Source organism: Eurosta solidaginis, chromosome 3 (genome assembly GCF_040869045.1).
Source record: "Eurosta solidaginis isolate ZX-2024a chromosome 3, ASM4086904v1, whole genome shotgun sequence".
Taxonomy (NCBI): domain Eukaryota; kingdom Metazoa; phylum Arthropoda; class Insecta; order Diptera; family Tephritidae; genus Eurosta; species Eurosta solidaginis.
In genome coordinates this window covers 95,325,346-95,341,460 of record NC_090321.1, presented here as the reverse complement: position 1 = coordinate 95,341,460, position 16,115 = coordinate 95,325,346, and the positions used below count along the sequence as shown (strand labels likewise).

Genomic DNA, 16,115 nt, shown 5'->3' with positions numbered 1-16,115 from the left:
ATATGTTCTATTTTGTACACCTGTAGTTGTTATTCATTTTCTCTCTTCCATTCTTTTTGCGATTCTGACTGGCGAACAAGTGTGCGCTAATACTATAGCGAAATAAAAATTATCAACACATTTTTCTAGTTACACATAGTTAATAAAATGTTGATCTTTATTAACCGCGGTTTTTTACTTATAATTAAATAGTCGTTCTCGTAATTGGAAGCAATTTGGGGGTTTAACATTAATAAGCCAACCAAATGTATAAGTATATTTTTATACATGTATATTTGAATTTTTTTCATTTTAAAAATATGAATTCTCGCCTTGTTTTTTTTTTTTACTATTTATGTAAATAATGTACTTTGTATGGCTGCAGCCCATGTTTAAATAATAAACACATCAAGCCTTGTATTGTATTTGTTGGCCTTTTCATTGTTTAATCGACTAAACTGAGATTTTATAACAATTAGTATGCAGAAGTTGGGTAAAGGGGATACTAACCCGTTGTAACCCCTTAAATACTTTTTTTACACACGCTACTACAATTCACTACCACTAACAAAGCCCGCGCATGCGCAGAACATACATTTGCACAGTTTCTGCAAATAATGATTGACAGAAAGTTTGCACATTAGGAAGATAGGAAGGTATTGATATAGAAGTATTATATATATGTTATCTAAGCGAAGATAGGCGTTTTTTTATCACGCGCAAACGAAACGTATACGCGTGTAAAAAAAAAACACGGCTATTGAGTACTCTAAAGAGTGAACTATCGAAAACTCGAAATAGTGAACAAAGTTCTAAGCGCAACAGCAAGCAAAAACTGTTAAAAAAAAACTTAAACAGAAATAAAGTCGGGTATTCCCCAAAATTGCTCATTTTATGTTTTTTACTGGAAAATCTGCTGCTATAGTATTTGGTGCCAGTCTTTATTTGTCTCTTGTCGGGTGCAAAACGCTTCTGAGTGAATGTGCACTGTTTTATGTGTTTTAAAAGTGTTTATGTGCTAATAAATTAAGTGTTATCATGCCTGTAAGGAAATTCCTTCCATTAAAGCAAAAACTTGAAATTGCTCAAAAAATCGAGAAAGATGCTAGTGTTTCATCCTTAGCAAAGATTTATGGTGTGACCAAATCAACAGCTTCGGGAATAAAAATAATGCTCGTAGTATTATATCCCACCAGGCAGTCGGAGCATCTAAACGGAAGACTCTTATGGATACTGAAGAATCTGGTGATGACAGCCAAGGCGAAGGACAGACCGGAAAATCAATAAAAGCTACTGAAGCCATTAAAAGCTTCGATATAGCTATCGCATGGGCTGAAGCTACACCACTGACTATGTTGGCGTGCTAGTACTGAAAAGTCTACGCGAAAAAGCGGTTCAAAAATCAATTTCCGAACACAAAAGGCAAACATCTATTGGTAAATTCTTTCAATAATATGTGGGTATTTTTTAAAAAATATTATTTTATACAAATAATCTGTTTTGTTTACATAAGCAAACATGGATTCAAAGCTAATAAACCAAGTTAAAAAAAAAATTTCAAACTTAATATAGTGAACAACCTGGATACTGTGAACAGGCCTTGCAGAAATTAGTTCACTATATCCAGACTCCACTGTACCTTTAATCTCGGTGCCAATACTATAGATAAGTATAAGCCGTGTTTTTTTTATACGCGTATACGTTTACGTTTGCGCGTAAAAAAACGCTTATCCTCGCTTATTAGGAGACCCATCTAGCGGCAGTGGTTAAATAACTAGCTACGGAACAGGGTGTACCGAAAAGCGGAGACACAACCCTCTGATGGCCATAGTGTATAACATATGATAAATCAGTTGCGATGAATTGTGGACACGCGCCATTTTAAGAGGTGATACATAGAATTAGTGTAGAGGTGCAGCAATTTCAGAGGTGTATTTAAAGTTTGACGCTTAGCAGTCCATATAAAGTTTAAGCGTAAACGTCTATAGATGTAAAAAAACAAAGCTATAGAAAAAATAAATCAATACTTGAACATAAGCAAACATTTTCTCTTAATTACTGCAAATATAAGGGGGCCTAAATACTATATATTCCAAAATTATCACAGTGTATGTCTGCTTACAAATTCCTTAGAGATCTTCGAAATATGGCCATTAGTGATGTTTGTTTCATATGAAATTTGTATGTATAAAAGTTGATGTGTTTTGAATCTTAGTTGTGGGTGGTGCACTAAATTTTGATTGCATTACATTTTTATTAGCATAACACTATATTGGAAAAATTTGAGTGCTCACAATTTTTTCTCCACTACGACCAAAGTAATTTTATTGCAGTCATTTCATTTCTTCACTACCAACTCAGCCAAGTGAAAAAATAAATTTTAAATTAATGAGTAAAGAAAAATGTTTGTGCACTACGATGGGGCTGATAATATTTTCACTACCAGCTTTTAAATTATAGTGGAAAACTTTTCAGCTTATTACCACCTTAGCTGTGTGATGCTGATATGTTTTATTTTATTATTTATTACCACTCAACTTGGAGTGAAGGTTGGTGCAATCATGCACTACCCCCAACTCTGTTTTGAATTCAGTTTTCCGATTACATATGCCGTACAGTATCGATATACCAAAAGAAGATGAATGTATATTTTTCTAAATTAGCTTTAACTTTGCTATTTCTGATCCAATTTGAGAGTGGTTCACGTCAGTGTCAATACCAAATAATTGTTTTCTACTCATGCATTTTGCAACTTATCAATTTGCGACTCTTAATTGTTCTCCCTTTTTCACATAAGTCTAGAAATAGCTCAAAAATGTTGGTCTGATTGAAAAAAATTATATGGCGGGATGTTAAAATGAAAGAAGATTTTTAATGGGGAGACAATCGTTTTGCTGCTCCATATAAAAACCGGGACATTTTTTGATTAGTACGAAAATTGTGTTTTTTGTTTTTTGAAAGCCGATCATTTCGCAAAATCTCAGACCCAATTTAGTTTTACTGATTCTTACCTTCATAGTCTAATTCAGTGAGTTTTCACATAATAAATGATCAACAAATTAACGTTTATGAATTATTTTATATAAATCTGCTGCACACTGAATGCATATAGTTTTAAAAATTTTCAAATGCAACGTGGCAGTTCTAATACAGCCCAATTCTAAACCAAAATTCCGTGCGAGTTTTTTCCCTTCTCCCATTCCTCGTATTCTAAATAAAAATTCCTTGTGAGTTTTTTCACTTCTCCCTTTCCTCCTATTCTGAACAATGTTCGAAAAAGCGGAAACCGGTTATGGGAGAAAAGTAGGTATTATGAATGTGAGGGAGAGGGAGATTTCTCTGACATTTCATAGGAGTTTTTTCACTTGTTAAATTAAAGGGAATGCATCAAAATAGTTAAAGGAAATTGGTTATTTTAAGAAAGAACACTTATTTGTACAAATTTGTGCTAAAAGATGTATTTATATTCTACCACAATATTCTCACTGCTTATACAACAACAACTACAACCACAATATTCTTTATTTTAAGTTGAAAAGTATATCATAAGCAACGGTAGAGCTCTTGGTATACAAATTTGATGCAGCCATTCAGAAATTGCGCAAGGATTTTTTAATAAGGCTTAAATAGATTTTGGCATATGATGAAGGACGAATTCAACTCAACTTGGCCGCCAGAAAATTGCTTTGCTGAATGAAAGCAGGCAACTCCGGCAGATTTGTGTTATGCGGCCGTCTTCTTCTTATGTTCCGCTGTTGATGTTGCTGTGGCACCAATTCATTACTCATTTCAGTGAATACCAAATGAAATGCAATAAATACTGTGCAATGTTTATATTTTATTTCTTAATTTCCAACAAATTTGCAACAATAATTAAACTTTTCAATTTTTTAAACAAAATAAGAAATGTGCAACGAAATTTCAATTGACAAAACAGCTGACTTCGAAAATTCGAAATTCCTATTCCCCAATTATTGTTCTCCCTAGGAGAACAGAATTGGAGGAATTTTTCCGCGGGAATAAAAAAATCCGCGAGAACAAAATTCCGCGAGAATATTTAGAATTGGTCTGATAGTTATCCAATTCGAGTGAAATTTTGCACGGCTTATTTTTAGACGGCGGCCGCAGTGGTATGGTAGCATGCTCCGCCTACCACACCGATGATTCTGGGTTCACGCCCGGGCAAAGCAACATCAAAATTTTAGTAGCAAGTTTTAAAAAATTGGAAGAGAAGCTCGGCCTAAATCTCTTCGGAGGTTACCGCGCCTTACATTTATTATATTCCGCCCGGCAAACTTAATATTTGTAAAAAAATTATATATATCGAACGGCTTAATGTACATACATACATATGTTAGAACACATCGAAAAAGCGTTAGTTGGAATGACATGAAGCAGGCATGCTTAACGAACGAAACGATATCATTTCGTTACGATAATCAACGCTAATAAACGTTAAGATCGTCAAGTGACTTCGTTTCGTTTATTAGCGTTGATTATCGTAACGAAATGATATCGTTTCGTTCGTTAAGCATGCCTGACATGAAGTATACTTGAAAGACAATTTAGGAATAATTATAATTTCTGGCCACTCCAGGTACGAACTTTTATTTCAGATGATATGTTTCAAAACGGAGTCGTCCCTCGGCAGTGTTTTGGCAAATCCTGCGATTATGTATTGCGTAATGGCTGATGTGAACGAACAGCAAGCCGTAGTGGTGTGGTTCATTCGCCTTTCACACCGAACTTCCTCTGGGTTCAAGCCCCGGACGAAGCAACAGTATAATTTGTTTAACATAATTATTATTTAAGTATTTTTTTCATGTTCATTTTTCCAGAATTTCTTGTGGATGAAATTCGCACTATTGTGGTTTTTATTTAGAACACAAGTTGAAAGTACGGTTTTGACGCCAAAACTTTTTTTGTGTACAAAATTATGTAAAAAAACTGTAAATGACTTCAAAACCAATTTAATTTGACTATCATTATGCACCATTTACTAGGTTTTTTTCTCGCTGGCAGTCTCAGAAATACTCGCAAATCCTACTAAGCAATTTATCTTCATTGCCATTGAAACCGAGCATAACGAAATTCCAGTTCCCTGCTGTCATTCTTTCAGCACTTTTTGGTGTTACTCATTGAATTCACACAATTTATGCGATTTATGAAATTCATGTAAATTAGATTCATGTATTAAAAAAAACACGGTTTTGTGAATTTTTTTATTGAGCTTAATAAAACTTACGTCGTCAAATTTTTTTGTTGGTTTAATTTGCGTATGTGTACATATGTACATATCTATGTCTATAAGCAGATGCAAATGTCACGAATGATGGAATATTTCTTGTATATTCATCTTATGCTAAAATGAAGAAAATGAATTAATTAGCTGCACCAAATGTCAGAAAGGGGTTTAAACCAGTTGACAGATATTATGAAGTTTGAGTTTTAAGTATCCATGTTTAAGGTTTTGATGTAACATCAAATAATCGGAGCTAAAAAGGTTCATGAAAGACACATTATATAAAGCGCATAAATAGACAGATAACATCCGAATTATTCCGAAATACTTCTTTTCAATTAAAAGAACGGCATATTTTGGAAAGACACAACCAAGTTAATTTCAATATGTCAGTTTCAGAAAAAATGTGGGTATCTACATTCTTTTTAAGACGGCAATTAAAAGCTTATATTTTACTTTTTAAATGACTTTTTTCGGAGTTATTTATGTACATTGTAAAGGAATTAGGATTAGCCATGATAGTAAAAAACGTCCATAGCAATTACACAAAAAATAACTTGGCGCGATTTTCATCCGAGGAAATCTAGACCGAGCTTTCTTTCAATTTGCGTTGTATTCCTTTTAATTTTTCCTATAAATTAGCGGGACTGCCAACTCCGAACGGCATCTGCAAGGTAGATGCATTTTCACTGAGAACCTTTTCCATGGCAGAAATACACTCGGAGTGTTTGCCAAATCACTGCAGAGGGGCGACCCCGATTAAATAATATTTTCTATTTAACCCAGGACCCTCGGTGTGGTAGGCGGAGCACGCAAGGAAAAAGCAAAAAAAAAACGTTTTGATTATATTCAAATTTATTAATTAAATAAATTAAAATATCTGTTCTAAAGTTGCTTCTTTGCTGAACACTCTTGGCATTGGCATTTTTCACATATTTCGGGCTCATATCGGAACGCTAAGTTATGAGCGCTCCGAGAATGTTTGAGGGAATTTCACTATAACTGTATTTATGTATATATGTATGTACATACATATGTGTTAAAATTAGTTGTTTTATGTTTTATCACCTTTAATATTAAATTAAACCGATTCTTTGGCGTAATCTACGTATAAAAACAATCAATGGTAAGGATCACTTAAAATTTTTTAGGGAAACCACGGAAACAGGCGTGTAAAAACCGCGTAACTGTACGCCCAACAACCAATAATCGCAATGTCTTTTGTCAAACTAAACAACCATGGACAACAGCACCATCACAACCACGAGCATTTCAGCCAGCAGCTACGCCAACAGCACCACGATCTCTTCGACCAGCAAACAGTACGATTGAGTTTGTTGACTGTTTCTTTCAGGTTTTTTATTCACAATACATTTTGGCAGCAAACAAACCTCTGTTTTTTTCTTTTCACAATACAGTTGCTGTTGGTTTGAGTGAGTTTTTAAGCGTTGGTTAGGGCTCGATAGCAGCTTGTATGGTTCATACCAGGCATGCTTAACGAACGAAACGATATCATTTCGTTACGATAATCAACGCTAATAAACGAAACGAAGTGACTTCAAATTAACGTTAATTTGACGATCTTAACGTTAATAAACGAAACGAAGTGACTTCGTTCCGTTTATTAGCGTTGATTATCGTAACGAAATGATATCGTTTCGTTCGTTAAGCATGCCTGGTTCATACGTACCCTTCGCACGTTCATTGTGAAAATACATAGTTTAAAAATTCAAATTTTTGGGTAAACAATTTTCATTATACTTAAAATTAAGATTCAACGATAGCTGTGTACGCTAATTTTGTCATTTGGTGTATCAAAAAACTTTAAAAAATTAAAATTTGTATTGCGTCTGTTAACAAAGGAATGTGCGAAGTATACATATATACCACTAGCAGACCCGGCAGACGTTGTTCTGCCCTAAATTTGGTCTATATGCATACATTTTAATAAGCTTTTTCCGTCTAAGGGGGAGGGCCCCTCTACACTTTTTCCTAATCTTTGTATTCACTCCTCCCTCCGTATTTTTCGCTTCATCTATTTCCATTTTCGTCTCATTCTATATCTTTCTCAGTCTCCTTCTCTTTCTCTCTTTTCTCTTCTATCAAGTTTTTCTCATTCTTCATCTCTTATTGCCAGTCCCAGAGGGTGGTATGTATTTTGTTCCAGTCCCATTCCGAGTCTCAGTCCCAGTCCTAGTCCTAATCCGATTTCTCGTCCGTCTCTGGTCTACTTCCCGAAGAAAAGCATCGTAAATACTAACAAAGGCAAATTTATATACCAAATTTCAGGCAAATAGAGTAGGACGTATGTAAATAGGTATGTAGGTATTATTAATTCATGGCTTTATTTCGGCTTCGCATGCATATTTATCAGTTCTGCCAGGTTGATACGACTAAATCGAATATCACAATGAAAATTACTTTAAAGCTCTCAGCAACAGCTTTCATTTGATATCCATATAACACACACATTCTAGGGGTATCCGCGTCCATGTTTTTGCATGTATCTCGAGACCCTAATCACCCAGCGGTGTAAAACTTACTCTGTACTAAACTATACATCAACAACTTCAATTTAATACCCATAGTGTAAAAACACATTCTAGGTGTATCCGTGTCCATGTTCTGGCCTAATCCCGAGACCCTAGTCACCCAGCGGTATTAAACTTACTCTGTACTAAAGCAAACATCAGCAGCTTCAATTTGATACCCATAATGTAAAAACACATCTTAGTGTTACCCTGATCCACGTTTTGGCCTATATCTCGAGACCGTAGCCACCAATAGGTATGAAAACTACCCTGTACTAAAGCACTCATCAAGAGCTTCAATTTGATACCCACAATGTAAAAACACTATTTAGGCGTTCACGGGCCCACGTTTTGGCCTATACCTTGAGACCCTAGTCACCCAGGGGTATGAAAATTACCCTCTACTAAAGCGCTCATCAACAGCTTTCATTTGTTATCCATATTCTATAAACACATTCTAGGGGTACCTGGGTCCACGTTTTGGCCTATATCTCGAGACCCCAGTTACCCAGTTGTATGAAAATTATCCTGTACTATAGCACTCATCAACAGCTTTCATTTGATATCCATATTGTATAAACACATTCTAGGGGTACCCGGGTCCACGTTTTGGGCTATATCTCGAGACCCTAGCTTCCCAGCGGTATGAAAAATAGATGTTGGCCGATTCTCAGACCTACTCAATATGCTCATAAAAGTTCATGAGAATCGGTCAAGCCCTTTCGGAGGAGTACGGAATCGAACATTGTGACACGAGAATTTTATATATAAGATAAACAAATATGATCAGATCACACATTCCGGAATTGTTTTATTTATTTAAAAGAAATGAGGACAATCCCCACTTAATTCATAATAATTTTAGATTACCTAATTACAAAACGAAGTCTGAAAAAAATAGTCTTTTTTACAAAGGGTTAAAATGCTTCAACGAATTACCTGCAAATATTAACAATTGTGATAATAACTTGTTTAAGAAAATATTATATGCTCACGCGAAATAAATATTAGGATTCGAATGAATTTGTGTTACATGTTTCAAATTCAAATACATGTTTGAAATTCAAATTCATGTTTCAAATTCAAATACTAATTTAAGTTCAATTTCGTACATAGTACATATTGTTAATAAATGCAATAATGCTTAAGTGTTGATCTAGGCTCTAAGAGTCGTAATAAATAAATAAATAAATAAATATAAATTAAAGTAAATTAAATTGACTCAAGATAAAATAAGTTAAGTTAAATTATATTAATTTGAACTAAATTAAATTAAAATTAATTAAATTAAATTTACTTGATTTTACTAACTTAATCTAAATGAAATAAAATTGAATTGAATTAATCAATTGTTTCGGAAAAAAATTTAAACAACTCGGCATCAGGACGGACTAGACGGCAGCTTTGATTATAGCCTTTTCTTCTGGGAGTGGGATTTGAACCCGAACTCCTGCGATGATCATGATCTGAATGTTTACAAACGCATCCGACCATCACCACCTGTGTTACCGGAGCCTACCGGATCTGTATCCGGCAAAGGACCATCACATCGATAACACTCCCCAAAGCCTTCGGGGAGCAACCTTATCGCTACAGCAACAACCATCATCACGACTTGCTGTTATATTACTTTTTCCCATTTGCCTTCTATTTCATTTACTTTACTTCCATATAGCAGAAACGTAATTTATAGGCAATCGCCAACGATGGAAGTTGTCAAACTGGCGGTGGGTAATTCACCACATTACCTACTTAAAGATTACCACAAATCGCAGTGTTTTCGTTAAAATTTCACAAAAAAGTTATTGAGAAATAAGTTCTCTGCATATAGGGCATATTTTTTCTGTGTTTGGCGGTTCGTTTAGAACAGGTTTTTTGTTTAATATGTTGAGTATAGCAACAACAACAAGCTATGATAGTTAGTTCTTATTGTCCATATTATTTTAAATGTATTCACGTATTTTTTATCAAGCAGTTATTTAATTTTTTTTGCGTTTTCAAACATTGAGGTCATCGCAGAAGTGCGCGTTCAAATTCCATTCCCGGGAGAAAAAGCTTTGAAGAAATTTACAACATATAACCGAAACAGCTGTCGTCTTGTCCGTCCTGATGTCGAGTTGTTTCAATTTTCCCCAAAAAAAATTAATAAAATAAAATGTAGATAATTATAAACAAATGGGCAATCCCCGCTTTTGCAAAAACTAGCTTTTTGTTGCTCCTACTCAAAATTGAATTAAAATTAAATAAATTATTCAAGGTTCGATTCGAGCTCAAGGCCATAACAATAATTTTTTTTTTCTAATAATAACTATTGTTATTTTTTAATTTTTCTAAATTTGAAAAATTGTATTTTGTTTTTGGAATAGTAAGTAGAAAATTTTCACGAGATGGCGCAACACTGAATAAATATAGTTGGTAAAAAGGAATAGAAGTACCAAATTTGCCAGTCAAACAGACCACCACTGTATAGTTAAATGGTTAGCGCAGCGTGCCTAAAGCGCACTGAAGATGAAGGCTTGGCACCCTTCGAAATGGATCTATCTGCGCAGCTATGGCAGGTTGTCTGAAAAATTGTCTACTTACTATTCCAAAAACAAAATACAATTTTTCAAATTTAGAAAAATTAAAAAATAACAATAATCATCATTAGAAGAAAAAAAAATATTGTTTTGGCCTTGAGCTCGAATCGAACCTTGAATCATTTATCAATAGGCCGATAAAAACAAAAACAATTGTTAATAAACCATGATCACTTGGGAATGTCAAACAAAGTAATTGACAATAAACAAACACAAGCATTATCAGTGATTTGCACCAGATGGCGCAACACTGAATAAATATAGTTGGTAAAAAGGAATAGAAGTAGCAAATTTGCCAGTCAAACAAACCACCGCTGTATAGCTAAATGGTTAGCGCAGCATGCCTAAAGCGCACTGATGATGAAGGCTTAGCACCCTTCGAAATGGATCTATCTGCGCAGCTATGGCAGGTTGTCTGAAAAATTTTCTACTTACTATTCCAAAAACAAAATACAATTTTTCAAATATAGAAAAATTAAAAAATAACAATAATTATCATTATAAAAAAAAAATAATTATTGTTCTGGCCTTGAGCTCGAAATTTTTAAAGTTTTTTCATGACCTACTTAAAAAATTTTCATTTGATTTAAAAATTTTCATGTATACCCTGTCCGACTCAAAATTGTCCTCTAAAAACTTTGGTGATAACAGTTTTTTGAAAAAGAAAAAAAATATTTTTTTGGGTTTTGAGGAGTGTTTTGGTGAAAAAATTTATTTTTTCGCCATTTTTTTAAGGGTTTCTTTAGAAACGTGCAAAAGTGCTGCCGATGAAAACGAATTTGTCTCATAGTTCCTATCCCATATAAAATTATGTGATAAAAACGTTGGCATTAACAGTTTTAAAAAAAAATTTTTTTTTTGGTTTTTGCGACTTGTTTTGGTCGAAATCGATTTTTTTCATTTTCAAGGCTCCAAATCATTTTTTATGTATATATACATTCCGTTAGACCTACCAGTAAGTATCCAAAATGATCAGGGGAGGAGCTGAGTTGATTTAGCTATGTCCGTCTGTCCGTCTGTCCGTTTGTTTGAACGCAAACTAGTCCCTCAATTTTTGAGATATCTTGATGAAATTTGGTAAGCGGGCATATTTTGATGGGGGATTTGACATCTGTCGGAATCGACCGGATCATACCACTATAGCATATACCTCCCATACAACCAATAAGAGGGTTTTCGCCCTTTCTGATTCATTTTAGCAGCTAGCAATATCAAATTTTACCACAAGCTTACGTATTAGGCATACATAGATGGTTGTCTGAAAAAATTGTCTAAATCGGACTAAAAATCGATTTCGACAAAAATGATGAAAATCCTCTTACCTAAACAGTCGGTTGTATGTAACGATTTTACTGCAAATCCTCTTATTTGCCCTTTTGCTAAGTTCGTATCACTAAACTGTTGAATAAGTAACTCCAATATTGAATAATGGAAAAATTGCCTTTATTAAAGTACTTCACAATAACACTTATACTTTGCAACTAGCTGGCTTAATAACCAAACTGATAGCTTAAATGAAACTGACTTTCAAAATAATACTGCTATCGCTCGCTAGATAGCGTCTTAATCGAAAACTGCCCATAGCGCCTTTACCGCTGATGCTTTTATAAACTGTGATTTCCTCGTGGCATCTTCTAGGCGCTTCCAGAATTTTACTTAGTTAGTTATAAATTTCTCAGCTACAACTACAGATGTATAATTTCTCATTTGAGTAATACTTGCACAAATTATTGCCCTCTCTTGTGACAACTCAGATAAGATATATGCATGTGTTTGTGCATTGCCGCTCCGCTGCTCGTACTCGTACATATGTGTAGACGCTATTATTGATTCGTTTATGTAGATACATAATGATTTAATTATTGATGTGAATTCACGTCACTGCTTAGCATCGGCCTAGAGATGGCAGCACTCCTTAGTTTTGCTAATATTCGTAACACTGCCCTCCACCTAAGTCTGATCGTCCCTCTCGATCTAAACGCTGCTAGCCACCCCAAATTAACCACTTTCATTTTGATTCGTGGTTTGCCAATGGTTTGTATGCGGTACACTACATCATTGATCCGTTTTACAACTTTTTATGGGCCTTCCCAGTTACACTGCAATTTCGGAGACAAACCTTTTTTTCGTTGTGGGTTGTATAGCAGCACCAAATCTCCTTCCTGAAACCCTTCCGAATAAATTGCTTTATCGTACCTCGCTTTCATCTTGTCACTCATAATCTTTGCTCGTTGCCTTACCAGATCGTGTATCTCTCTCAGCTCTTCTTCCAAGACACCAGTGGATTTCTTGACATTCCACTCCGCATCGGCATCTATCCCATATTTCAAATCATCTAGCAGTCAAAGGTCATTGCCAAAAATTACCTTTGCGGTAGTTTGGCCCGTTGTCTCATGTACTGCCGATCGGTAGGCCATCAAGAATAATGATATGTGTGTATCCCATTCCTTATGGTACTTGTCTACTACTTTCTTTAAATGCTCCTCCAATGTTCTATTGAAACGTCCCACCATACCATCGGACTGAGGATGCAATGCAGTTGTCCGTGTTTTTCGAATGCCCAACTTCTTGCACATTTCTTGGAACACAGCTGATTCAAAATTCCTGCCTTGGTCACAATGTATCTCCATTGGTACACCATACCTTGCAACCCATTCGTTTGTAACCACTTCTGCTACTGTTTCTGTTTCTTGGTTTGGGATTGGGTATACCTCTGGCCATTTACTGAAATAATCCATAACCACCAGTACGTATTTGTTTCCGTGGTTACGACATCCATGGCGATCCTTTCAAATGGTGTACCTGAAATATATTGCTTCAGCTGGCCATGACTTCCTGTTTTGGGCCCTTTCGCTCTGCTGCAAACCTCGCAGTTGGCAATCCACTCGGTGACCGACTGACGGCAACCAACACAATAGAATCTCTGCTTAATTTTATCGACCGTCTTCGTGATTCCAAGATGACCTCCACTTGGACCATTATGCAGCTCGTTGAGCACGTCAGGAATCCTATTTCTGGGAACAACTATCAGTTTCCTTTTGCATTTACCATTCTCACTCTCCCATACTCGATGAAGGCAACCGGACATCAATTCTAAACTGTTCCACTGTGCCCAATATGACTTCGCAATGGGACTCTCTGCTGACATCACTTCTCTGTTTGGTCTTTCGTTTCGTTCGAGCCCTTGCATAACACGTGACAGATCTGTATCTTCTAGCTGACACTTTCTAAGCTGTTCCTTGTCTCATTCATCTGTACATGTTATAGTCATTAGACGGACATCTATAATGTCTTCTTTAGCCTCGGCCTTTGAACAGTGCTTGCATTCCAAAATACATGGTCTTCGTGACATTGCATCAGAATTTCCATGGGTACTACCTTTTCGATGCTCAATGGAAAAGTCATAGCTTTGTAGTCGCTCGATCCACCGTGCCAATTGTCCTTCGGGATTACGGAACTGCAAAAGCCATTTCAACGCTGCGTGATCTGTCCTGACGCGGAATCGCTGGCCGTAGAGGTATTTGTGGAAATGTTTAATGCAGTCTACCAATGACAACAGCTCTCTCTGTGTAACGCAATAGTTCCTCTCTGGTTTTCCAATTGAACGGCTGTAATATGCAACTACCTTCTCCTGTCCATCGACCAGTTGTGATAAAAAAAAGGCATCACTGTAAATTGCCAAAGACCATCACCGACACTGAAGGCTGTTTTCTCTTTATCTTCCTCCTTCACCTCAACTTGCCAGTAGCCGCTTTTCAAGTCCAGTGTGGAAAACCATTTCATGCCAGATAGCGAGTCCAGAGTGTCGTCAATTCTTGGCAATGGGTAGCTATCCTTTTTCGTAACGTCATTCAACTTCCGGTAGTCCACGCAAAACCTCATTTTTCCATCCTTCTTCTTTACAAGTACTACCGGTGAGCTCCAGGGACTAGCTGATGGTTCGATGACGCCGCTGTCGCTCATTTCTTGTATAATTTGACTCACAACTTCCCGCTTCGCCAGTGGAACACTACGTGGAGCTTGACGTATCGGCCTCGCGTCTCCAGTGTCAATTTGATGTTTCACAACATTGGTGCGGCCTGGTTTGGAACCATCCTGGTCAAATATGTTTGCGTACTTTAGAAGCAGTTGCTTTGCCTTACTCTGATAATCTTCCCCGAACCCCTCCGTCCATGCCGTGATGTCATTTGAAATATCAGTATTACTAGATGAAACGTGTTCCTGGAGCTGTTCGCAGTTAATAATTACTTCAGCCTCTTGGCATCTTCCCAAAATAGCTCCTTTGGTCAGTTTGTGTGGTGACTTGAACTCGTTGAGTATTCTTACCGGAATACGTCCATCTTGTTTTGTCATAGCCAGGGTTTTTCCTACAAGTATGTTCGGTGCTGATTTGTTTGCTGCTTCGACAACCCACAATTTGTTTGTCCCACAATCTCCATCAACCTTTGCCCAGATGACTGCTTCTGATTTTGGTGGTATTTGCTGACTCTCTTCCACCAGCACTCGTTTACTGCTGTAGCCTCTCTCGTAGCCGAAATTAAGTGGTAAATCCATGTTCTCATATCGCATCGTCTTGCTTTGCATGTCGATCTTGATGACCTGGTCGATTAAGTAGTCCACTCCAATTATGATTTCATCAACAATATCTGCCACTATAAAATTGTGTACTACCGTGACGTTCCCAATTGCGACTTCACATGATACTTCTCCTAGAACCGTGCTGTCTTCTCCAGTGGCTGTACGCAATATTGCTCCATGCAATGGTCTTATCTACTTGTTGACTAAATCCGCTCGAATAATGGAATGGGATGCACCCGTATCTACAGTCAGTAAACGTTCCTTTCCATCCACATGTCCTCCAACAGTAAGATTGCTTGACCTTCTTCCAATTTGTGAGATAGAGATTATGGGGCATTCAATTGAGGGAGCCAGCTGTCGCCCCTTGCGGCTGAATCGCTTTAGTTTAACGATTGATTGGTCTTGGAGATCTGCTCATCTCCTTCAGCTCTGCGTTTACGACCACCCACATTGTTGGAACTGTTAGGGTTGGTGTTGCAATAACGCGCAATATGCCCTGGTTGCCCTACTTGAAACATTTCATAACTCCAGAGTTTTTCTGTTGTAATCCCTTCAGTGCTTCCAAAATTGTGTCCACCCAATCTGGCCTTTCTACTTCCACACGATGGGCTTTGTACGCTGGCTTACTGAAACGTGACGCTGTTTCCTGAATCAGTGCATAAGATACCGTTTCAGCAAATGTTTGCTTTGGGCTTGCGTATGTAGCTCGCTTTGTTTCGACGTCCCGTATGCCGTTTATGAAGCTCTGCATCTTTACCCTCTCGGTGTACTCCACGGGTGCGTCCGCATTTGCCAAATGTGCCAACCTTTCAACATCAGAGGCAAACTCCTGCAAGGTCTCATTCGCTCTTTGGTGACGGTTTTGCAACTCAATTTGGAATATTTGTTTTCTATGCTCGCTTCCATAACGTCTCTCGACAGCGGCCATCAATGCTTCATAGCTTTTCCGTTCGTACTCTGGAATAGTCTGTAAGATTTCGGCAGCTGGTCCTTTCAATGCTACGAATAGTGCAGCAACTTTATCTTCAGCATTCCAGTTGTCCACTGTTCCGGTCTTCTCAAACTGTAGCTTAAAGACCTGGAAAGGAACAGACCCGTCAAAGGATGGTGTTTTTACCTTTGGATTACTTGCTGAAACAGCTGGGCGATTTAGTTGTAACTGCTCCATACGACCCTTCATATCATCGACTTCTGCCTGAAATTGAG

General features: G+C 36.8%; 1 protein-coding gene across 3 annotated transcripts in view; it reads right to left on the bottom strand.

Annotated features, from left to right (window-relative positions):
* The window catches only part of LOC137244181 (uncharacterized), a 116,387-nt gene extending 109,829 nt beyond the window's left edge, over positions 1-6,558 (bottom strand). The window contains exon 1 of one of the 3 annotated variants that reach the window (XM_067772819.1): positions 6,254-6,558. The gene's annotated coding sequence lies outside the window, so the exon portion shown is untranslated. Of the gene's footprint in view, positions 1-5,224; positions 5,271-6,253 lie in introns of those variants that run through there. The other 2 variants (XM_067772818.1, XM_067772820.1) reach the window with 2 other exon arrangements.
* Between the last annotated feature and the right edge of the window lie 9,557 nt (positions 6,559-16,115).